This window comes from Balaenoptera borealis (genome assembly GCF_965194805.1).
Source record: "Balaenoptera borealis genome assembly, chromosome: 9".
NCBI classification, from domain to species: domain Eukaryota; kingdom Metazoa; phylum Chordata; class Mammalia; order Artiodactyla; family Balaenopteridae; genus Balaenoptera; species Balaenoptera borealis.
In genome coordinates, this window is record NC_138873.1 from 19,834,622 (window position 1) to 19,859,266 (window position 24,645).

Below are 24,645 nucleotides of genomic sequence, written 5' to 3' on the forward strand. Positions count from 1 at the left end.
AGTAGGAAGGCTGTTGTTCGCAGGTTCCTAATGGATAGGACTGTGAAGACAGTGAAGGGTAATACTTTTCTTATTTGGGCTCTTAATAGAAGTTAGAGAGCAGATGCTTGAGGCTGTATTTCCTCCTGAGTGCTTAAAGTACAAATAAACTGGTTTCTTGATTAAGAGTTCATTAAAATGTTATAGAGGGCGCATACAGATTAAAGCTGGTGTGCCTTTGTGGAAATTGAGGAGTCTTGTGAAAGAGTTATGGGAATGGAGGACCATTTCAGCTCCATGTGGAGAGAGAAATAGAGTATGGTTTGATTGTAATATGGCGGAGTATAAGGAAAGTGGTAAGAGACAAGGCTGGAAAAATAATCTGGAGCCAAAGTATGAATGACCTTTCATGCATGAAAGACCTCAATGCCAGGATTAAGTAATTGGGTCTCATTTGTTAGGAAAACAAAAAAAGGAGAGTCATAGAATATTTCTTTTGGGGTGGTAATTTAGATTTATAAAATAAGTTTTTTTTATTACTTCTAAAAATAATGCATTTTTGTCATGTAAAGCCAAGAAATATAGAAAAAGCATAAAAAAGAAAATAGATGCTTTGGTAATCCTACCACCTATATTTTGTTGTATTCTTTCTGGAATTTTTTTGTGTGTATAGACACAGGTTTTAAAAGGTAGAAATGTCATTATGATGCACATACTGCTTTGTCAGCAGCTGCACTTGACTTATCATTGAAGACTGGATTAGAAACCTACCCTAAGTGAATAAATGTGGTTGCAATGAAGTGCTGGATTGTAGAGACCAGAGCCTGGATATTGGCAAAGCCCAGAAGAAGTCTCAAGAGAGGTAATGTCAGGGTCAGCACAGAGAAACTGGGAAAGACCAAGCAGAGCTGGTGGGCATGCTGGAGGCCAAGACTGGGGCAGAGGAAGGCTTGGTGGATGATGATTTCCAGGTTTTCAATCTGAACCTATTGAAAAATTAACCAAAGTAGGGAATTAGGATGAGTTGTCAGTTTTGATAGAAAGTTGATAGGTTTGATTGGAGGTATGCATGGCTGTCAGCAAATCCGGGTGAAAATGTCCAGTAGAAACTGGAACAGTCAGGCGTGGTGACTAAGCCAGGGCACTGGAATAGGAACAGCGGCCTGAGTGCTTGCTCATGCATGGCTCATTTAAGTCCCCCAACCTTGCAAAGTAAAAATTATCATCGCCATTTCATAGATAAGTCTCAGCAAGATTAAATCATTAACCCACACAGCTACTAAATGGCAGAACTGAGAGTAAACACTGGCCAAACTCTTTCTGTTTTGCTAAGCAAAGAAGTGTTGAAGGGGCAGAATGAGTAGGGGAGATCATTAAAGGAAAAAGTGTACAACTACTAATATGAGTACATTTAAATACATATATATATAACCCCCCCACACACATACACGTCTTCCTGTGTGTACATGTGTGTGTGTGCATGTGTGTGTGTGTGCATGTGTGTGTGTGTGTGTGTGTGTGTGTTGAATGTTTATTATGATAGAACACAGAGGCTAAGAACATAACATATCCCTACACTAAACAATGTTTGTACAATCATGGAGCTTACATTTTAGCTATGGAAACAATCATTAGACTACTAAGTATCCATTAATTACAATTGTGACGTGTGATGAAGAAGCATCAGAAGGAATTAATAATTAATAAGGGGATCTGGGGCTTCCCTGGTGGCGCAGTGGTTGAGAATCTGCCTGCCAATGCAGGGGACACAGGTTCGAGCCCTGGTCTGGGAAGATCCCACATGCCGCGGAGCAACTGGGCAACTACTGAGCCTGCGCGTCTGGAGCCTGTGCTCCGCAACAAGAGAGGCCGCGATAGTGAGAGGCCCGTGCACCGCGATGAAGAGTGGCCCCCACTCGCCGCAACTAGAGAAAGCCCTCGCACAGAAACGAAGACCCAACACAGCCAAGAATAAATTAATTAATTAATTAAAAAAAAAAATAAGGGGATCTGACCCAATCTTTTCGGCCAAGGAAAATTTCTCTGAAGAAGTGACATCCTTCAGATATGTTTAAATGAAAGAAAAGGGAGAGGAAGTTATATCAGGCAGAGTGCATATCTTGAGCAAATCTCTGAGGTGGGAGAGAGGCTGGCACAGCAGAACTTCAGGATGGTAAAGTGTAGAAATGGGGGAGGAAAATGGTGAGCGATTGGGTTGGAGCAACTAGCAGAGTCCAGTTCTGCAGGGCCCTGCAGGGCTCGTTTATTGTTTATTGTAATGGTAAGGAAGCCGTTAAAGAGTGTGGGAAGGGGAGTGACAAGTTCATTTAAATTTGTTTACTTAAAAGACCTCTCTGGCTTGATGCAGAGAATAGATAATAATAACGTGAACTGCATTCACGCTTCTAATTCCGCATTCCCTCCTCAGTTGTAGAATAATAGGTCCTTGATTTTTACCACGTGACTACACCCCCTCCCACTAGATTGGGGGGAGGATATTTCCTCACCTGCTTGATCCGAGGCTGGCCGTGTGACTTGCTTTGGCCAATGGAATGTTAGCGTGTGTGCCTGGAGCAGAAGCTTTAGATGCGCAGGCGAGGTTTATCTTGGCCTCTTGCCTCGACACCAGTCATGAGAAGAACGTGCTCATGCAACCACTGGTCCCATAAAGAGACACAGACAGAGCTGAACTAAGCCAGCCCACACCCCTCAAGTGAGAAAAACAAATGACTTGTGCCGTAAGCCACTGAGAGTTCACTGCAGCTTTTGCTAACTCAGACAGGAAGGTATAAGAATGAAAGCAAAGAGACAAATTAGTGTTCTAGGTAATAGATAATGGTGCATTGGACTAAAATAATGGCAGTGTGGAGATGATAGAAGGAATAGATTCCAGGGATATTTAGGCTTTAGAATTGGTAATATGGATGACTGACTGAATGCAAAACTAATGGAAAAGGAAACGTCAAAGATGGTATTTCAACTGGAGGTTCTTGCAATATTGTTCAACTTTATGATCTTAAAGACAATTGAATATGCCCAGAGTTTTCAAGTGATGTATGTCATTTTATTTGTGACTATAGCGATTATTATTTTGGTGACAAAATTAAATAGTGACGGTCCCTTCCCCTGGGAGTCCACGGGGAGGATCCAGGCTGCTGTGTATTTACTACCATTCCTCGCTGAGAAAGCAGTACCAGCCCAGGTTTCAGAGGACCTGCTGCCAATGGGCTAAAAGCCTTCACTTTGACGTGATTGATATCTAATGTCCTGTTAAGGTTTTGGGGTTGTTACAGGCATGCCAGCTTCTGCCGTTAAGAAGCACTAAATCTATCACTTTTACAAGGAAGCAAAAAAAACCCCGATTTATTATATTTTAGTGCAGGATGCTTGTCAGGCTTTCTGCCTAAGGCACACTTTGTGCCTGAACTTGGATCCGCAGCTTTATAGCCTGTCCTTTCGCCACACGATTTCCTGATTAGTTCTGGATGATCCTAATGGTTGCTTATTTTGTTTTTCCCAAGGAAGCAATGAGACATTTTCTGTCCAATGTTAGTGAGCTGCAAACAGCATGATTTTTATTAAATTAGTGAGTAAATAAATGTTTGGCAGCCCAGTTGTTGAGATAATGGGGTTGTGAACTCCAGAAAAGTCACTAATCCAGGCAAAGACTGACTCATTCTTTCACGGTTCTCTCCCAGCAGCCAGAGGGGTTTAGGTGTCTGTATGGGTCTGTAAGCAGCTCGCTTGCTGTGGCCTTTCTGATGGAGGTTAGGGAATCAGAAGTGCTGTGACTCATTTATCAGGCAGTTTGGACTGTTGGGTCTGATTTTCTGGGTTCTGCCCGCTGAATTTGCCTCTGTTAAATTTAACTCCAGCTTAATGGTTTGTTGATCCTCTTCTTTCGACAGAGCCCAGCCACTGTGGGATTACCAAAAACTTCACTTTTTGACATCAGGATTAGAAAGATTAATTAGAAGTTAAGTCTTAAATGTGTCATAATAACTTGGAAAAGATGAGATATACAATATCCCATTTTGGCTCTCCATGTTCAATTTTCCTTTAAGATTTTCACTGCAGCAGCTAACAAATACTAACATATACTGACTGATGGGTATTTCTGTCTTTTTCATTTCATAGTTCTTGGAAGTCTAGGGGAAATATGGCTGCCTATGGAGGAAGGACAGGACAAAGATCAATGTAGAAAGTGGTCTAGAAAATCCACAAGCCATGTAACCAATATAATCAACACCTCGCTGTTCAAGAGTTACCTGGGATATATTTTTAGCATCCTCACTTCCCCCACGTCCTGAAAAAAAAAGCTCCTTCTTTTATGTAAAACCAAATACAAAACAAATACTTTTTTTCTGCTTTTCACTTAACAAAGATACCATTTCAGCAGAAAGGGCAGGAGATTTGGAACCAATAAACTTTGTGTTTGTCTAGTTCTGGCTTTGCCAAAAATTCATTGTATGGCCTTGGGCAAGTCACTTAACATTTCTGAGCTGCAGAGTCTTCATCCGGTAAATGAGAAGGTTTTCTTGGGTGACCTCCATGAAGATCATTTTAGGCAAAAGGCTATGTTCTTCATTCCATGGGTTGCAATTTACATGAGCCTGGATCTATTGTTTTCATATTAATATTTTTGCTTGTGTAGACAACTCTCAGAATTCACTAATCATTCTTTGACCTGATGGTAATTTGTTGTGATAATATTGATTACAATAAGTGCCATTCATTTTTCATGATTAAGAAGAAAGTGTGTCCTTTGCCTCCATTCTATTCATAGTTTTTGAGGCTATATGTCTCATCCTTTTAATCTCATAAATCTAGGAATGAAAATTGCTAAGAAGTGCAAACACAACAAACAGAATAAAATACAAAGACAAAATCAAACACACAAACCAACAAAAAATAAAGGTTAATATCAGAGGCTAAAAAATCCAAAGCAAGATTTAGAGGAATCTAGCAAGGAACTGTGATTTAAATTACCCACAAAATGACATCAGGTGAAGATGATCTCACTGGTTTTGTGAAAGGTGTTTCATTTCCTGGCTATTTTGACCTTTCAGTAAAATCTCTTCACCTTAGCAGTTGACTTCATTATCTTCTTCACATACTGCTCACCTGTACGTTTCTTAAGATGCCCTTTATGTGGGTGTCCTGAAGGACATTTTAGACAGAACTGAAGATGACTTTCAGCAGCCTCCATCCAGGATATGTTCACCCATTTCTGTGAAGGAGTCCAGATGTACTACCCCGATTTATGCCACTTTGGCATATTGATTATTTTTCAGCTAAAGGCAATTGAGAAATAACAGACACAAGAAGAATTCATTGCCCTCTTCCTGTCTGCCTGAAAGTAGGTCATAAATTCCTTCCCGCCAACTATCTAGGATGAAGAAGAAACCCTTATCACTGGAGGTGGAGAGTCACACCAAGATTAGTCTGCGTAAACAAACCTTACTAAAATAATTATATTCCATTCATTTCCGCCATATATTTCCTAGTCACTTTCTCACAATTTATCATCCCTAGAAGCCCAAACCCCCTTCCTTTATCTAGTCATGTCTCCACAATTTATTGCCCTTTGTTAAAATAGTATATAAGATCCCGAGTCTGTTTCTTTGGGTTTTCACTTTTCTGTGATACCCCTATGCACATAAAATTAAAAACAATAAAATTTGTATGCCTTTCCTACTGTTAATATGTATTTTGTCAATTCATTTCACAGGCCCCAGCCACTGAACTTGAAAATAGAGGAAAAGATTTTTTTCCTCCCCTACACCTGAAATCCATTTACTTTCTGGGAGAAGGCCAAGAGACCCTCTGCCAACAAGCCCTAACTGTGGCCTTTTAAAGAGGAAGAAGTGAATCTGTATAGCTGTAACGGCCAAGGGAAGTCAGGAAGGTGAAATGCAGTGATGCCAGATGGAATTTGGCTAGCAGAGAATCTTCGTGGTTGGTAAGAGGTCAGAACCTTTGGTAACTACATCCTTGTTACAATGTAGACTTTGACTTTCTGACTGTTTTCCTTTAGGTTATGTTTTATGTTTGTAGTCTGAAAATGTTTTCCACTAATTGCAATTTTTTTTTTAAACATCTTTAGTGGAGTATGATTGCTTTACAATGTTGTGTTAGTTTCTGCTGTATAACAAAGTGAATCAGCTATATGCATACGTATATCCCCATATCCCCTCACTCTTGCATCTCCCTCCCACCCTCTCTATCCCACCCCTGTAGGTGGTCACAAAGCACCAAGCTTATCTCCCTGTGCTATGCAGCTGCTTCCCACTAGCTATCTGCTTTACATTTGGTAGTGTGTATATGTCAATGCTACTCTCTCACTTCATCCTAGCTTCCCCTTCCCTCTCCCCATGTCCTCAAGTCCATTCTGTATGTCTGCATCTTTATTCCTGCCCTGCCCCTAAGTTCATCAGAACCATTTTTGCCTCAGATTTCTTTGCAACAACTCTTGTTTTATTCAAGAAGCCTTAGTTTATTTACCACCATCTTTTTATAAATAAAACTAAGTTTTTAAAGAAAAGTAAAGGTGTTTAAAAAGAGTCCAAAACATGGTGCAAATTACTTGTAAATGTACAGTATTTTGCCATGTAATTTTCTATGACTTTCAAGGGACAGAAACCAAGCAGAATGTGGTCTGAGTAGATTTTTGTGCACAATAATCTCCTCTAATATATCACACTTAGAGAAATTTATGTTAATTTGACCATTGCTTACCTTTGGAGGAGCTTTAGCATTTAATAGCCATCATTACAGCTGTATCCTTAATTCTGTTTCATTCATTTATTTAAAACATCTATTTAATACTTAAAATACAACAGGCACTGTGCCAGTGCTGAGAATACAAAGATGAAAATCCTGAGTTCTTGACTCACTTTGACTCCTTCAGTTGGCAAATATGGAGGCATTTGCTGAAAATTAGGTCAAGTGCCTATAAAATCTCTAATTTTTACTACATGAATCGCATAGCTTGTTTTCATGCAAATATGGTCCTAGAAAATTTTGGCTTAATGAATAAAAATAGCCCAAAGTATTTTCATTTATTGGAATAGCTTACCATTAAAGACTGATTCCAATAAAGAAGAGCAAATACATATATATGAATATATATATTCAATATTTCAATATCTAGGAATATATTAATTCCTAAATATAGTTTTAAATTATTTTTAGTTCTTCACAAAACTGTTTTCATACATGCTTAATTTCTTGGTCACAAGAAACTGGTCACGTACCTTTAAATTAGAAAAAATTTGAGCGTGCGTGTGTGCACGCGTGCATACGTGTGTTTACGAGTGTTGCATCCTCACATATATAGACCAAAATTTATATTTGGCTTTGAATTGCTTATTTTTATTTTGTGATAGATCAGAAATAAGAACAGACTTGGCATAATTATAGTTATTCTAAAATTTAATACATTCTTTTAAGTGGAAATTGAAAATAATTTCTAATATATATGCCTGCTTTTTAAATTATCCAAATTTCTAAGTGATTTTAGGATTCTGCGTTCACCATACACTTACTTTTTAATCTTACTTTGTACATTTTTTAAAGCCTCAGGATGTGTGTATAGGGGATTTCTAACAACCTAAACATTTAGCTAGATGTTAAGAGATCTTATGAAAAGGTGAATGTTTTCATACTATTTTTTTTTTTCATGTTTCTTTCCTTCCTCTCTTGTATAAAGTTTGGGTTATACAATGTGTGCCTATTACCTAAAAGACAAATTTCCTTAAAAAGAAAAACATTTTATTCTTTACTCACCATTCAGTTCAGATCAAACTTGACCAGAGATCCTTGCTTTGGTTCAGAGCTGAAAATATGCACTTTTATGATCTCTCCCTACTATATGATTCTCACATGGGTATGAGAATCCCTGGTGTCATGAAAGAAAATCTCTGGGGGTCGATTTTTTTGAATTACAAATTCATTCCAGGTAAAAGGAGAAGGGAGATAGGTAGCGCTGAGAATAAAGCAAAGACATATCCTTCTGAAGCAAGTGTGGGGCTTTTCTGACCCTCAGAGACTTAAGTAAGTTTGTCTGAACCCCAGCTTGAGTGTCTGAGAATTTAGAGCCCTTCTCACCATGTCAGTAACTTCTGACATATTTTTTTCCCTTGTTGTTTCCTCTGGACTTTTTTCCATTAGTGTTTTAAGATATAGTGTATTAATAGAAAAGTTGAGATACAGTAAGATCAACAGATAGTTGCCATGGCAAAGATATTTACTCCCATTTCCCAAGAGGAGGAGTCATGCCCAGCCATGGAGATCGCTTGGGGAATTATCAAGGTCAGCATGAAGCCGAGGGAAGGCGGGGAGTTGGTGGGAAGAGGGATGTGAGCAGGGGCCTTTACTGGGGTTTCACAGGAAACAACAGGCGAGGGAGGGTAAGCAGGCTTAGGATTGGCTAGTTTAAAAAATTGCAGCAGGCTCTGGGGGTTAGGAACTGTTCCTAGTCATCTGGTAACTGGCACTGGGGTGAGAGAGCAGATGGGCAGTGGCCCAGAGTACGAGAGCCCGACAAAGGAGGTGGCTGGTGGTGTGGACTCCGGACTGGTGGGTTTGCATTTGAAAAGCCTGCTCCTGGGTGAGTTGCTGACTGTCTCCAGGAACTGGCTAACTCCGGGAGGGCCCGCAAGACCCCAGATGTCAAAGCATCAGAATACCGAAAACAAAAGGACAAACAACTAGGTCCAACTCCCTATCTTGGTTCTTCCCCTTAAAGACCTGAGCCAGAAGTATAGCCCTTTTATCAGTTCCCACAAAAGTTCTCATCACACCAAGAATTTTGTTAGTTTAGTCTTTAAAGCGTGAAAGGAAAGTTACAAGGAGTTATAAACAACTGTCTTTTTCTAGCTCCTTCTTTCCTGTCCAGTGCAAACAACAATTTCCCCCTCCTTCCCTCCGGTAGGGCAAATCCTTACATTTAGGCCCTCCAAGGTCTTAGTTTCTACTACAACCAGGGGTTTCAAATAATTTTCTGAGCATTGGTAGATCACTTCTCCTTATGATAAATGCTTCTGTCGACTGCTAAGAAAATAAAAATTCCCTATCTCATACTGATAACATCAAAACATATATAAACATCACACTGATAAGATGGTTGGAGGAGAACCGAAAGTTAACAAAAGCAAGAAGTGGCTTTAACCATGAAACTGAAGTGAAGGTGCAGAGTGAGGCACTGTTGACTTCTAGTGACAGTTTTGGCAGCAGTGTTGATAAACCTGCCATGACTTTGCTCCCAGAGGCAGGATGGGGTCTGTGAGCTTATGTAGACAGAATTTATTGTATGTGCTTATATTATTATAATGCAATTTGTGTTACCGTTTTGGGGGAATCAAGGACGGTTTGCTAGACAGCATGGGAAAGGGCTCCTGGGTATACAAACCCTGCCTGGTGTGTAGCTGTTTCTATAACTGCGTACAACTTGTGCCCTTGGTTATTCTGGGCCAAGCGAAAACCAGAAAACAACCTATGAGTATCTTTATGAGTATAAAGTATCTCTGTGAGTATAAATATCTGCCCACATAAGGCACATGTGATGGTTAATTTTATGTGTAAACTTGACTGGGCTGTAGGATATCCAGATAGCTGGTAAAACATTATTTCTGGGTGTGTCTGTGAAGGTGTTTCTAGAAGAGATTTAGCATTTGACTTGGTAGACTGAATAAAGATCACACTCACGTGTGAGAGGGCATCATCTGTTCCTCTGAGGGCCTGGAGGAAACAAAAAGGCAGAGGGGCGAATTTGCTCTCCGAGCTGGGACAACCAGTGATCCTGGGGTTCTCAGTCTTTTGGACTCAAACTGACTTACACCCCCAGCTTTCCTAGTTCCCTGTTGGTTATGTTTCTCTGGAGAACCCTGAGTAATACTTGAGTAACTGGGAGCAAGCGTTCCTGATCTGTGGAATAAAAGCTGTGCGGTTTGTTTGCTGTGTTCCCTTGGACCTGACTGAGGCTCACAATCTCCTCATTTGTGAAATGGAAATAACGCCTGGATCACATGACTGCATGAATTACTCCGAAGAATGTATTTAAAAGTGTTTAGCCTCAAGTTTAGTGCTGTTGGTCGTTACCATTCTCCGGCTAAATTAATCTCAAGTACAATTACAACCTAAATCTCAGCGTAATCAACACTTTCATGTGTCTGAAACTGATTGATGGGCACAATATTTGTTACAACGTTCAGACATTCTAGAGACAAAAGAAATTGGACAGAGATTTACTTCTGAAATACATGTTGGCTCGTCTTCCTGCCAGCTGCAAGTGTTTTGAGCCGAACTGGAGGGGTAATCAAGCCTGACGGTACGAGATACTCCTCTCGATGGAGCCAGGGCTGCTGACTGTGGTTCAGGCTTCATCATCGTCAGATAAGTGGCGCTTCGAGGAGCTGGAGAGGGAGAGGCTGCAGAGTGGGCCACAAAGAGCTCTTGATGAAGAGCTGTGAGTACTCTCTGATTTGCATTCAAAGAAATCAAGAATTTACTGCCAAGGCATCTCGATATTGCCATAGCTGCTTCCTTCTTATTTCCAAGTTATTATTATACATGTATTAAGCTCTCACGGTGCACGGCACAAAGCAAGTAAAGAAAGCCCTGTCATAGGGCAGCTTCCGCTTTATCTTTTAAACCAAAGTTTAGGATTACCCACCAATAGAATAGCACGGTAAATGAAGCAGCTAATAGGATACTTCTGCACCTTTTCCTAGTTATTCTGCGATATCAAAACAAGTTATGTTTAATGACTAAAATTATCAGTATATCTGTGGCTAACCACTACCGTCAGGATGTGGGACAGACTGGGAAGCAGAGGATTAAATAAGCCCCATAATCCACTTTCTGTTGGTTCTGAGAGACTGAATATACAAACAGACAATGGCCAGACCACAGACAAAAGCAGAACTTCGACCCACAACCTGAAGCAACCTGCCCAGGAAACCAACCCCTTATCAACAATAAGCAGTGCAGGGACTTCCCTGGTGGCGCAGTGGTTAAGAATCCGCCTGCCAATGCGGGGGACACAGGTTTGATCCCTGATCCGGGAAGATCCCACATGCCGTGGAGCAACTAAACCCATGCGCCACAACTACTGAGCCCGCACGCCACAGCTACTGAAACCCCTGCGCCTAAAGCCTGTGCTCTGCAACGAAGAGTAGCCCCCGCTTGCTGCAGCTAGAGAAAGCCCACGTGCAGCAATGAAGACCAACACAGCTATTAATTAATTAATTAATTAACTAATTAAAAATAAGCAGTGCAGGAGGAACACGGCCTGCAGTAAGTCACACTTGAAGGAAGCCAGATTTCTAGCTCTAGTGACAAGACACAAAGCTAAACAATAACTTCTGTAACAATCAGCCCCAAATGGCCAGGACATGATTAATAATTGACAGCTTCCTGGGCTTCTCTGGTGGTGCAGTGGTTGGGAATCCATCTGCCGGTGCAGAGGACATGGGTTTGAGCCCTGGTCTGGGAGGATCCCACATGCTGCGGAGCAACTGGGCCCCTGGGCCACAGCTACTGAGCTTGCGCTCTAGAACCCACAAGGCACAACTACTGAGGTTGTGCTCTGGAGCTGGCAAGCCACAACTACTGAAGCCCACGCGCCTAGAGCCCGTGCTTCGCGGCGGGAGAAGCCACCGCAATGAGAAACCCACACACCGCAACGAAGAGTAGCCCCCACTCACCACAAGGAGACCCGCACAGCAACGAGGACCCAACGCAGCCAAAAATAAATAAATAAAATAAATATATTGGGCTTCCCTGGTGGTGCAGTGGTTGAGAATCTGCCTGCCAATGCAGGGGACACGGGTTCGAGCCCTGGTCTGGGAAGATCCCACATGCCGCGGAGCAACTAGGCCCGTGAGCCACAACTACTGAGCCTGCGCGTCTGGAGCCTGTGCTCCGCAACAAGAGAGGCCGCGATAGTGAGAGGCCTGCGCACCGTGATGAAGAGTGGCCCCCACTCGCCGCAACTAGAGAAAGCCTTTGCACAGAAACGAAGACCCAACACAGCCAAAAATAAATAAATAAATAAAAGTATTGTTATAAAAAAATAAATAAATAAAAATAAATAAATATATTAAAAAAATAAAATAATTGCCAGCTTCCCTAATTTTTGCCCCCATGTTCAACTTAGGACCAACCAGAGAAAGCCAAATATGTACCTCTATCCAATCAGAGAGCACTTCTGCTTATCCCACCCACGGCTTTTCTGTGCCAACATCCTCCAATCTGGGTACGCTTGAAGTCTTCCCTTTTTTTCACTCTGAAGTTTTCCCACTCCTCTGCCTGCCTTTGAGTGTCTACCAAGTGATGATGGCTGATACCCTTGCTGTAGCAAGTTCAGAATTGCCTTTGCTTTCCTCATTTGGTTGGTCTTCATTCACTTCCATAGTTCTAAGGGCAAGAGGGCTGAGGATGGATGGTTCCATACAAATACTTCTCCTCCCCCACCCCCAGGGGAGAACTCAGTGACCTCCAACACTGGCCAATGGCATCCGCATCCTAAGTGGACTGCCCAGTGTGTTTGTGTGCAAGTGGGTGAACACAGAGACCTGAATGTGTGAGGGCAACCAAAGCTCATATCTTAGCAATGAACCTGAGAGACTGGGTATAGAAATGGCAAAAACAAAACAGCACAGGCCCTCCAGGACTCTGAGAGGATTAAGTTGGAAAGTCAATAGCTTGCAAAGAACCACAAAATACAAACTGAGCAGTACTTTCAAGTGTTCAATGTACTGCTGTGAAATCTCAAAACACTACTGACTATAGCAATTTTATGACAGTATTTTTCTAACTTTTAAACTGTTTTTGACATAGCCTTGAAATTCATTTAAAAGGATTTTCCCCCTACCTTAAAAACATCAAAGCAGGGCTTCAGGCAGAGGGATAACTCAGGGAGTTTCAGTACTATGAAAGTCAATTTGGAAAAGGTAAACTCACAAAGTAAAAGTGCAGTTACAAAAGCATAATTGGAGGAAACAAAACCCAATAGAAGTTACTAACAACAGAGCATTTTCACTCAGTTTCACTTACCAAAAATAACTGTAGACACAACACAATTGTGATTAAGACCTTTTACCTGTAGAATGGATCTTCCTTACCTCACTAATTTTCAGTGCTAATTGAGCTGTATTTCTTCAATTACTTGATTGCTTCTTATTTGTGTGTTATTAGCTACAAGGGTCATTGCTGCAGTGCTGGGAGCTCCCACTGGGGCTTTAGAAATCTGGAGGCTCCTACTTACCCCCTTAGGTTGGTAGTTCTTAACCGTGGCAGTTCATTATAACCAGCCCACCTCAGACCAATTAAATCATAACCTCTCAGTATATTTTCAAAAAGAGCTCCCCAGTGATTCTAATGGGAACAGAGTTGAAAAAACCCTCTCCTTGAAGAAGCAAAATTTCCTTGACAGTAAGTGTCACCTTGAATTGTATTCACTTTGTTTGAGGGTTGTCAAAATTTAATAAAGCAACTTTTACCTTGTCCGTTTTAAAGTGATCATATCACAGAGTTACAAACTGGAGTATCTGGAACCTTGCCTGGTTTTTTTCAATACCGTGTGTCCCAGGACCCAAGGGGGTGGTGGTGGGGTCACCTGACTTGGAATTATAGGATGTGGAAGGCAGATTCATGGATTACTTCTCTGTTGCTTCAGTTTTCAATATGAAAATGATCAGCCTCATATAGGAGGCAAAGAGTGGACGAGTGATCATATGCCAAGTTGGTTGTCTGAATGGCCAGTGAGGACACAGTATCTCATGCTGGCTCTGTAAGACAGTCCAGTGTTCTTTCACCATTGCCAGAGACCACCCAAAGGACACGGGACCTACAGATGTGGTGGCACCTTTGCATTGATGAATTAGAGAAAGCCTTAGGAAACTGATTTAGAGACCTGGGTTCTGCACTTATTGGGCCTCTGAGGTCTCAGATTTGGATGCAGAGATATCACCAAGTGACTCTTCATGAGGGACTCAGATTTTTAGAATTCACGAGATCACAAATAGAGTAAAGATCACCTTCAGAATAGAATAAATCAGAACAGTGTGACTAGACTGTCTAAAACCTTCAGTACCTGGGCAATTAGGGGAGGAAAGCTAGAGTGCCAGCTCCTTCACCAATCCTCTCCTAAGGTGGCAGGGGATCTGGCCTTTGAGCTCCCATTGCCTGGAACTTTCCTTGAACAGACACATCTGGTGACAGCGTTTGAAGCCTCCTGAGAAGTGAATATTTAGAAAGGGCTCTGCATTCCTGATTTACTTAGAATATATTTTTGTAGAAATGACTGCTTTAGATCGTCTCTTAATTTCTCCCACCCCCTTTAACTGTCGGAGCTTCGTCCTCTATTAAATGGGTATGGTTTTCCTTAGCATTTGGAAAGATATAAAATATGCTCATTGTTCTTGAACTTCTCATTAGTCTAGGAAAGAAGAGTTTTGACAACTAGCTGCTGGACAATCATCAACAGGAAGACACTGGAACTCACCAAAAACGATACCCCACATCCAAAGACAAAGGAGAAACCACAGTGAGATTGTACGAGGGGCGCAGTCACAATAAAATCAAATCCCATAACTTCTGGGTGGGTGACTCACAAACTGGAGAACAATTATACCACAGAAGTCCACCCACTGGAGTGGAGGTTCTGAGCCCCACATCAGGCTTCCCAACCTGGGAATCCGGAAACAGGAGGAGGAATTCCTAGAGAATCAGACTTTGAAGGCTAACGGGATTTGATTGCAGGACTTCCACAGGACTGGGGGAAACAGAGACTCGAATCTTGGAGGGCACACACAAAGTAGTGTGTGCATTGGGACCCAGGGGAAGGAGCAGTGACACCATAGGAGACTGAACCAGACCTACCTGCTAGTGTTGGAGGGACTCCTGCAGAGGTGGGGGGTGGCTGTGGCTCACTGTGAGGACAAGGACACTGGCAGCAGAAGTTCTGGGAAGTACTCATCAGCGTGAAACCCACCAAAGAGCCCAGGTAGGCTCCAGTGTTGGGTTGCCTCAGGCCAAACAACCAACAGGGAGGGAACCCAGCCCCACCCATCAGCAGACAAATGGATTAAAGTTTTACTGAGCTCTGCCCACCAAAGAACAGCCAGCTCTACCCACCACCAGTCCCTCCCATCAGGAAACATGCACAAGCCACTTAGGTATCCTCATCCACCAGAGGGCAGACAGCAGAAGCAAGAAGAACTACAATCCTGCAGCCTGTGGAATAAAAACCACATTCATAGAAAGATAGGCAAGATGAAAAGGCAGAGGGCTATATACCAGATGAAGGAACAAGATAAAACCCCAGAAAAACAACTAAATGAAGTGGAGATAGGCAACCTTCCAGAAAAAGAATTCAGAATAATGATAGTGAAGATGAACAAGGACCTCAGGGAAAAAAATGGAGGCAAAGATCAAGAAGATGCAAGAAATGTTTAACAAAGATCTAAAAGAATTAAAGAACAAACAAACAGAGATGAACAACACAATAACTGAAATGAAAACTACACTAGAAGGAATCAATAGCAGAATAACTGAGGCAGAGGAACAGATAAGTGACCTGGAAGACAGAATGGTGGAATTCACTGCTGCAGAACAGAATAAAGAAAAAAGAATGAAAAGAAATGAAGACAGCCTAAGAGACCTCTGGGACAACATTAAACGCAACAACATTCGCATTATAGGGGTCCCAGAAGGAGAAGAGCGAGAGAAAGGATGCAAGAAAATATTTGAAGAGATTATAGTCAAAAACTTCCCTAACCTGGGAAAGGAAATAGCCACCCAAGTCCAAGAAGTGCAGAGAGTCCCATACAGGATAAACCTAAGGAGAAACATGCCGAGGCACATAGTAATCAAATTGGCAAAAATTAAAGACAAAAATTATTGAAAGCAGCAAGGGAAAAATGACAAATAACATACAAGGGAACTCCCATAAGGTTAACAGCTGATTTCTCAGCAGAAACTCTACAAGCCAGAAGGGAGTGGCATGATATACTTAAAGTGATGAAAGGGAAGAACCTACAACAAAGATTACTCTGCCCGGCAAGGATCTCACTCAGATTTGATGGAGAAATCAAAAGCTTTACAGACAGGCAAAAGCTAAGAGAATTCATCACCACAAAACCAGCTCTACAACAAATGCTAAAGGAACTTCTCTAAGTGGGAAACACAAGAGAAGAAAAGGACCTACAAAAACAAACCCAAAACAATTAACAAAATGGTCATAGGAATATACATATCGATAATTACCTTAAGCATGAATGGATTAAATGCTCCAAACAAAAGACACAGGCTTGCTGAATGGATACAAAAACAAGACCCACATATATGCTGTCTACAAGAGACCCACTTCAGACCTAGGGACACATACAGACTGAAAGTGGAGGGATGGAAAAAGATATTCCATGCAAATGGAAATCAAAAGAAAGCTGGAGTAGCAATACTCATATCAGATAAAATAGACTTTAAAATAAAGAATGTTACAAGAGACAAGGAAGGACACTACATAATGATCAAGGGATCAATCCAAGAAGAAGATAGATAAAACAATTATAAATATATATGCACCCGACATAGGAGCACCACAATACATAATGCAACTGCTAACAGCTATAAAAGAGGAAATCGACAGTAACACAATAATAGTGGGGGACTTTAACACCTCACTTACACCAATGGACAGATCATCCAAACAGAAAATTAATAAGGAAACACAAGCTTTAAATGGCACAATAGACCAGATAGATTTAATTGATATTTATAGGACATTCCATCCAAAAAGAGAAGATTACACTTTCTTCTCAAGTGTGCACAGAACATTCTCCAGGATCATATTTTGGGTCACAAATCAAGCCTCAGTAAACTTAAGAAAATTGAAATCATATCAAGCATCTTTTCTGGCCAAAACACTATGAGATTAGAAAGCAATTACAGGGGAAAAACGTAAAAAACACAAACACATGGAGGCTAAACAATACGTTACTAAATAACCAAGAGATCACTGAAGAAATCAAAGAGGAAATCAAAAAATACCTAGAGACAAATGATAATGAAAACACGACGATCCAAAACCTATGGGATGTGGCAAAAGCAGTTCTAAGAGGGAAGTTTATAGCTATACAAGCCTACCTCAAGAAACAAGAAAAATCTCAAATAAACAATCTAACCTTACACCTAAAGGAACTAGAGAAAGAAGAACAAACAAAACCCAAAGTTAGCAGAAGGAAAGAAATCATAAAGATCAGAGCAGAAATAAATGAAATAGATGGAAACAAAGAAAACAATAGCAAAGATCAATAAGACTAAAAGCTGGTTCTTTGCGACGATAAACAAAATTGATACACCATTAGCCAGACTCATCAAGAAAAAGAGGGAGAGGACTCAAATCAATAAAATTAGAAATGAAAAAGAAGAAGTTACAACAGACATCGCAGAAATACAAAGCATCCTAAGAGACTACTATAAGCAACTCTATGCCAATAAAATGGACAACCTGGAAGAAATGGACAAATTCTTAGAAAGGTAAAACCTTCCAAGACTGAACCAGGAAGAAATAGAAAATATGAACAGACCAATCACAAGTAATGAAATTGACACTGTGATTAAAAATCTTCCAACAAACAGAAGTCCAGGACCAGATGGCTTCACAGGTGAATTCTATCAAACATTTAGAGAAGAGCTAACACCCATCCTTCTCAGACTCTTCCAAAAAACTGCAGAGGAAGGAACACTCCCAAACTCATTCTACGGGGCCACCATCACCCTGATACCAAAACCAGACAAAGATACTACAAAAAAAGAAAATTACAGACCAATATCACTGATGAATATAGATGCAAAAATCCTCAACAAAATACTAGCAAACAGAGTCCAACAACACATTAAAAGGATCATACACCATGATCAAGTGGGATTTATCCCAGGGATGCAAGGATTCTTCAGTATACACAAATCAATCAATGTGATACACCATATTAATAAATTGAAGAAGAAAAACCATATGATCATCTCAATAGATGCAGAAAAACTTTTGACAAAATTCAACACCCATTTATGATAAAAACTCTCCAGAGAGTGGGCATAGAGGGAATCTACCTCAACATAATAAAGGCCATATATGACACACCCACAGCAAACATCATTCTCAATGGTGAAAAACTGAAAGCATTTCCTCTAAGATCAGGAACAAGACAAGGATGTCCACTCTCACCCCTATTATTCAACATAGTTTTGGAAGTCCTAGCCACGGCAATCAGAGAAGAAAAAGAAATAAAAGAATACAAATTGGAAAAGAAGAAGTAAAACTGTCACTGTTTGCAGATGACATGATACTATACTTAGAGAATCCTAAAGATGCCACCAGAAAACTACTAGAGCTAATCAATGAATTTGGTAAAGTTGCAGGATACAAAATTAATGCAGAGAAATCTCTTGCATTCCTATACACTAATGATGAAAAATCTGAAAGAGAAATTAAGGAAACACTCCCATTTACCATTGCAACAGAAAGAATAAAATACCTAAGAATAAACCTACCTAGGGAGACAGAAGACCTGTATGCAGAAAACTATAAGACCCTGTTGAAAGAAATTAAAGATGATACCAAAAGATGGAGAGATATACCATGGTATTGGATTGGAAGAATCAATATTGTGAAAATGACTATACTACCCAAAGCAATCTACAAATTCAATGCAATCCCTATCAAATTACCAATGGTATTTTTTACAGAACTAGAACAAGAAATCTTAAAATTTGTATGGAGACACAAAAGACCCCGAAAAGCCAAAGCAGTCTTGAGGGAAAAAAACGGAGCTGGAGGAATCAGGCTCCCTGACTTCAGACTATACTACAAAGCTACAGTAATCAAGACAATATGGTACTGGCACAAAAACAGAAATATAGAACAATGGAACATAATAGAAAGCCCAGAGATAAACCCACGCACCTATGGTCAACTAATCTATGACAAAGGAGGCAAGGATATACAATGGAGAAAAGACAGTCTCTCCAATAAGTGGTGCTGGGAAAACTGGACAGCTACATGTAAAAGAATGAAATTAGAACACTCCCTAACACCATACACAAAAATAAACTCAAAGTGGATCAGAGACCTAAATGTAAGACCAGACACTATAAAACTCTTAGAGGAAAACATAGGAAGAACACTCTCTGACATAAATCACAGCAAGATCCTTTTTGACTCACCTCCTAGAGTAATGGAAATAAAAACAAAAATAAACAAATGGGACCTAATGAAACTTCAAAGCTTTTGCACAGCAAAGGAAACCATAAACAAGATGAAAAGACAACCCTCAGAATGGGAGAAAATATTTGCAAACAAATCAACGGACAAAGGATTAATCTCCAAAATATGTAAACAGCTCATGCAGCTCAATATTAAAAAAACAAACAACCCAATCTAAAAATGGGCAGAAGACCTAAATAGGCATTACTCCAAAGAGGACATGCAGATGGCCAAGAAGCACATGAATAGCTGCTCAACATCACTAATTATTAGAGAAATGCAAATCAGAACTACAATGAGGTATCACCTCACACTAGTTAGAACGGGCATCTTCAGAAAATCTACAAACAACAAATGCTGGAGAGGGTGTGGAGATAAGAGAACCCTCTTGCACTGCTGGTGGGAATGTAAATTGATACAGCCACTATGGAGAACAGTATGGAGGTTCCTTAAAAAACTAAAAATAGAGCTACCACATGACCCAGCAATCCCACTACTGGGCATATACCCTGAGAAAACCATAATTCAAAAAGACACATGCACCCCAATATTCATTGCAGCACAATTTACAATAACCAGGTCATGGAAGCAATGTAAATGCCCATTGACAGATGAATGGATAAAGAAGATGTGGCACATATATATAATGGAATATTACTCAGCCATAAAAAGGAACGAAATTGGGTCATTTGTAGAGACGTGGATGAATCTAGAGACTGTCATACAGAGTGAAGTAAGTCACAAAGAGAAAAACAAATATCACCTATTAATGCATATATGTGGAACCTAGAAAAATGGTATAGATGAACCGGTTTGCAGGGCAGAAATAGAGACACAGATGTAGAGAACAAATGTATGGACACCAAGGGGGAAAGCAGTGGGGAGGTGGGGGTAGTGGTGTGATGAATTGGGAGATTGGGAATGACATGTATACACTTATGTGTATAAAATTGATGACTAATAAGAACCTGCTGTATAAAAAAATAAATAAAATTAAATTAAAAAAAAAAAAGAGTTTCAGGATAATATGCGCCCTCACCCTCACTCAAGGTAGAGAAGTGCCTCAAGGATATTGTTTTGTGTATGATTCCTTTCAGAGGTGGGTGAGGTACGCTGGCACCCCTAATTGTGCCTTTATTGCTTACCAGTAACTGAGCACTACTCTTGCAGAAGCGCAAAGATGGTCTATGAGTAAAATCATTTTAGCATAAGCGATGCTTTTACCATTCAGCAGATTCTCAATTACATTTGCAAGTGGAATAAGGGGGCATAAGTAAGTGAAATCATAAAGAGTATTATAGTTAAAAATTTTTTTTAAGTTTTTAAATGTTTTTAGTAGGCTTTATTTCTTAGACCAGTTTTAGCTTCACAGCAAAACTGAGCAGAAGTTACAGAGATTTCCCATATACTCTCTGCCCCCATACACGCATAGCCTCTTCTGTTATCAGCATACCCTACCGGAGTGGTTCATTTATTACAACTGGTGAACCTACATTGACACATTATTATCATCCAAAGTTCATAGTTTACATTAGGATTCACTCTTGATGTTGTATATTCTATGGGTTTGCAGAAAGGTATAATGACATGTGTCCACCCTTATAGTATCATACAGAGTAGTTTCAGTGCCCTATCTATTCATCCCTCCCCCTCCTTAAGATTTAATTAGTCAATCCAATAACTCCTCTTCCAAAACTGTGTTAATTTATTCAACAAATATTGTGTGAATGCTTGTCAGGTGCCACACACTGATCCAGGCACTGGACACACAGCAATAAACAAAGCAGCTCAAGATCCAGTCTCTCCAATAAAAATTAGTTAAAAATTAATTTAAAAAATCCATTCTCTCTCAAATTTTAGAGGGGGAGAGACAAACAATAAACCAGCACACGAATAACATAATTTGAAAAGGAATTAGTGTTGTGAAGAAGACAGAACGGGTCACGTACTAGACAGTGATGGGGGTGGTGCAAGGTTTCTCTATGATGGGCAGCTGAGGAGTCACCTTTCTGAAGGGGGTGCATTTGAGCTGATACCTGAACCATGAGAAAGACTCAGCCATTCAGAGATTGGGAGGAGAGTGCGGCATAGAGCGAAAAACAAATTTAATTTTTCCCCTAAACAGGAATAAACTGGTGCATTTGAGAAATGGAAAGAAGCCCTTTGTGCCTGGGGCATAGTGAGGGAACTGGAGAAAGGCAGGAGGGGAAGAGAAGTTCATGGGACCAGACCGTGCAAGGCTTCCGAGGTCATGGTAAGGCACTGAGGTTTTTTCCCAGGTGAAACGGGAAGGCATGGTAGGCTGTGATAAAGGGGAGTGCGTTTTATGAAATCACATGAACTACTTGGTGGAGACTAGTGGAGACTTTGTGGAGAGAGGAGGCAGGAAGAATGGGAAGCCATAAGATGGGTTAGGAGGCCCTTGCAGTGGTCTAGGTGAGGGCTGGCTGTGGCTTGGGCGATGGTGGTTGCAGTGGACACAGAGGGAAACGAACAAGGAGGTAGAGTCAACAGGCCTCGATGATGGACCAGAAACAGGAGGTGAAGGAACAAGGGCAATCAAAGGTGACCGACGGTGGAATCAACATTTACAAGACAGGAAAGAATAAGAAAGAAACAGGTATTTTTTGTTTTGTGGGGGAGGTTTGGTGGGATCAGTAGTTGTGTTAGAACTGTTAACACAGTTAACTGGGTTAATCAGTTAATCAGCAGCTGGGTGGAAAAGATTTTTGGTGCTCTAGAAAGAGTTGGGCTGAAGATGTAGATCTGGGAATCATCAGTGAAGAAATTGTATTTAAATTCAAGGGACTAGATGAGCTCATCTAAAGGAGAAGATTCAGGGAGGAAAGAAGAGGACCTGTCTTGGACCCTGGCAGGGGAGGAAGAGATGGTATGAAGCCTGAAAAGAGTGGCCAAAGTGGAAGCAACTTGATATTTCAGTGGAAAGGACGTCAGCCAGATGGGAGTGTGTTGAAGAGAAAACGGGAGGTGGATGCAGCAAATATTTCCATAAGTTTTGCTGCGAAGGGGAGAGAGAGGAGCAATTAGCTGGAGGGGAGTGTGAGGTCAAAGGAAGATTTATTTATTTACTTTTATGACAGAGCTACCAGAGCCTGTTTTTCAGCTGATGGCTATGGGGTGAACTGGTCAATGCTAGAGTCAGACAGCAAAATCCAGAGGCTTGGTTGTAACGTCTTCCTACCACCCCATCCAGCAGGATGAATTATTCTCGTGTTTCAAACCATAGGGTTTGCTTAATAATATTTGTAACACTTTATCATGGTAAATTATGTAAATTTCTGTCTCCCAAGTGAATTGTACACTCCTTGGGAGAACAGGTCTCCTTTATTAATTGTCGACTCTGTCAAGCTCTTTATTAGGCACCTTCTACATGTGATCTCAGTACCTCTTCACAACAGCCCTTTCTGGGAGATATAATCTTCTTTATTTTATAGATGAAGAAATCCAGGCTCAAACAGGCTAACTGACATACAGTAATGTGGGTGGTGGGTCGAACGCCGAGCTGAGATTCCAGCTCACGTCTGCCTGACTCTAAGCTACACATTTTCTGTCCCTGCACTTCTTCTTCAGTGTCTTCTCTCTGCACCCTGGTGCCTGCTCAGCACAGCTCGGCATCAAGCATGTACTAACCAGAAATTCCATAACGGTGAATGAAGTAAAACAAAGCTCCAGTGACAGACCTTAACAGCCTGCTATTCAATTTCTCCGTCGTTCTCCTGTTTCTGATAATATATTCCATTTGTGGATCTAGAGGCGATATCCTAGATGGTTCACACCCATACTGGTCCCTCTACTGGAATTCCACTGCAGGTCTTGATCAGGAGAGAGGCAGAAGCAGGGGAGCTGGTGCTGGAGGGCAGCTGAGCTTCTGGCGGCAGCTGCTGCCTGCTTGCGATTGGCTTGCTGGGGGAGGAGCAGCTGGAAGCCGAGAACTGTTGGCTAAGTAAGTGAAGGTGATTTGCTGCAATAAGGCAATGGCACAAAGTCAGAGAATTTAATTCTTTTTTTTTAACATCAAAGTGATGATTATTTCCTTTTGTTTGGAAGTTTTCCTTCTCTGGAGTCTTTTGCCAAACTTATCACATAGTTAAGATAACCTCATGCAATTTGCTTGCAAAAAAATAGAAGATTTCATTTTCGGAGCTTTGGTATTTTATTTCAGTCATCAAATACACGTGCTTCTTTGTTTCATGTAAATTTAATGTAGAAAAACAATTTTGTCCAGTTGCCAGAAAGGTAGATACTGAGCCAAGAAGCCAAATATTTGCTGTAGCTGAATGAAGCCAATCCATTGTACCTTATCTATGCCAACAGTTTTCTATATACTTTGGGGACTACAAAATAATTGCTATTCTTAGGAATTTTCATGTAATTGGGATCCCAAGATGTGAACAAATACTTCAACCACCATAACAGTAGGATTCAATTAAGTGCCAATCATTCATTCAGAAAGCCCATACTGTTTACCTATTGTGTACTCAGATATTATGTTAAGAAGTATGGGAAGTTTGACTAAAAAAACAATGTTCTGCCCTCAACAAGTTCACAGTTCAGAGGGGAGAAAGACAAATTAAAAATAACTAATTTACAATATGATAAAGTCTTTTTTTTAAATATACATCTTTATTGGAGTATAGTTGCTTCACAATGCTGCGCTAGTTTCTGTTGTACAACAAAGTGAATCAGCCATATGCATACATATAGCCCCATATTCCCTCCCTCTTAAGCCTCCCTCCCACCCTCGCTACCCCACCCTTCTAAGTCATCGCAAAGCACCGAACTGATCTCCCTGTGCTATGCTGCTGCTTCCCACTAGCTATCTATTTTACATTTGGTAGCGTATATATGTCAATGCTACTCTTACTTTGCCCCAGCTTCCCCTTCCCCCCAGACCCTGTGTCCTCAAGTCCATTCTCTATGTCTGTGTCTTTATTCCTGCCCTGCCACTAGGTTCATGAGTACCATTTTTTTTTTAGATTCCATATACATGCGTTAGCATACAGTATTTGTTTTTCTCTTTCTGACTTACTTCACTCTGTATGACAGACTCTAGGTCCATCCACCTCACTACAAATAACTCAATTTTGTTGTTTTTTATGGCTGAGTAATATTCCATTGTATATATGTGCCAGATCTTCTTTATCCATTCATCAACAGGAGGCTTTGGGGACATATAATGAGATCCTAAACCCACTAAGAACCTCTGAGAAGGCTTTTTGGAAGAGGACCTGTTTGAGTTCACTATGAAGGATGAGCCATAGTTAAGAGGTGAAGAAGGTGGTGGGATGGGGATGAGCATTTCTGGAAGACAGAAAAGTACTGGCAAAGGTGAAGATTTATGAATAAGGAGAGTGTCTTGGAGAAATTGGTTGTAA

At 40.7% G+C, this 24,645-nt stretch overlaps 1 long non-coding RNA gene across 2 annotated transcripts in view; it reads left to right on the top strand.

Moving 5' to 3' along the window:
• Positions 1–1,470: 1,470 nt before the first annotated feature.
• Positions 1,471–24,645, top strand: part of LOC309634956 — a 28,520-nt gene continuing 5,345 nt past the window's right edge. Inside the window, exon 1 of one of the 2 annotated variants that reach the window (XR_014248526.1) lies at positions 1,471–5,948. This is a non-coding gene — a long non-coding RNA (uncharacterized lncRNA). Of the gene's footprint in view, positions 5,949–21,958; positions 23,214–24,645 lie in introns of those variants that run through there. The other variant, XR_014248527.1, reaches the window with a different exon arrangement.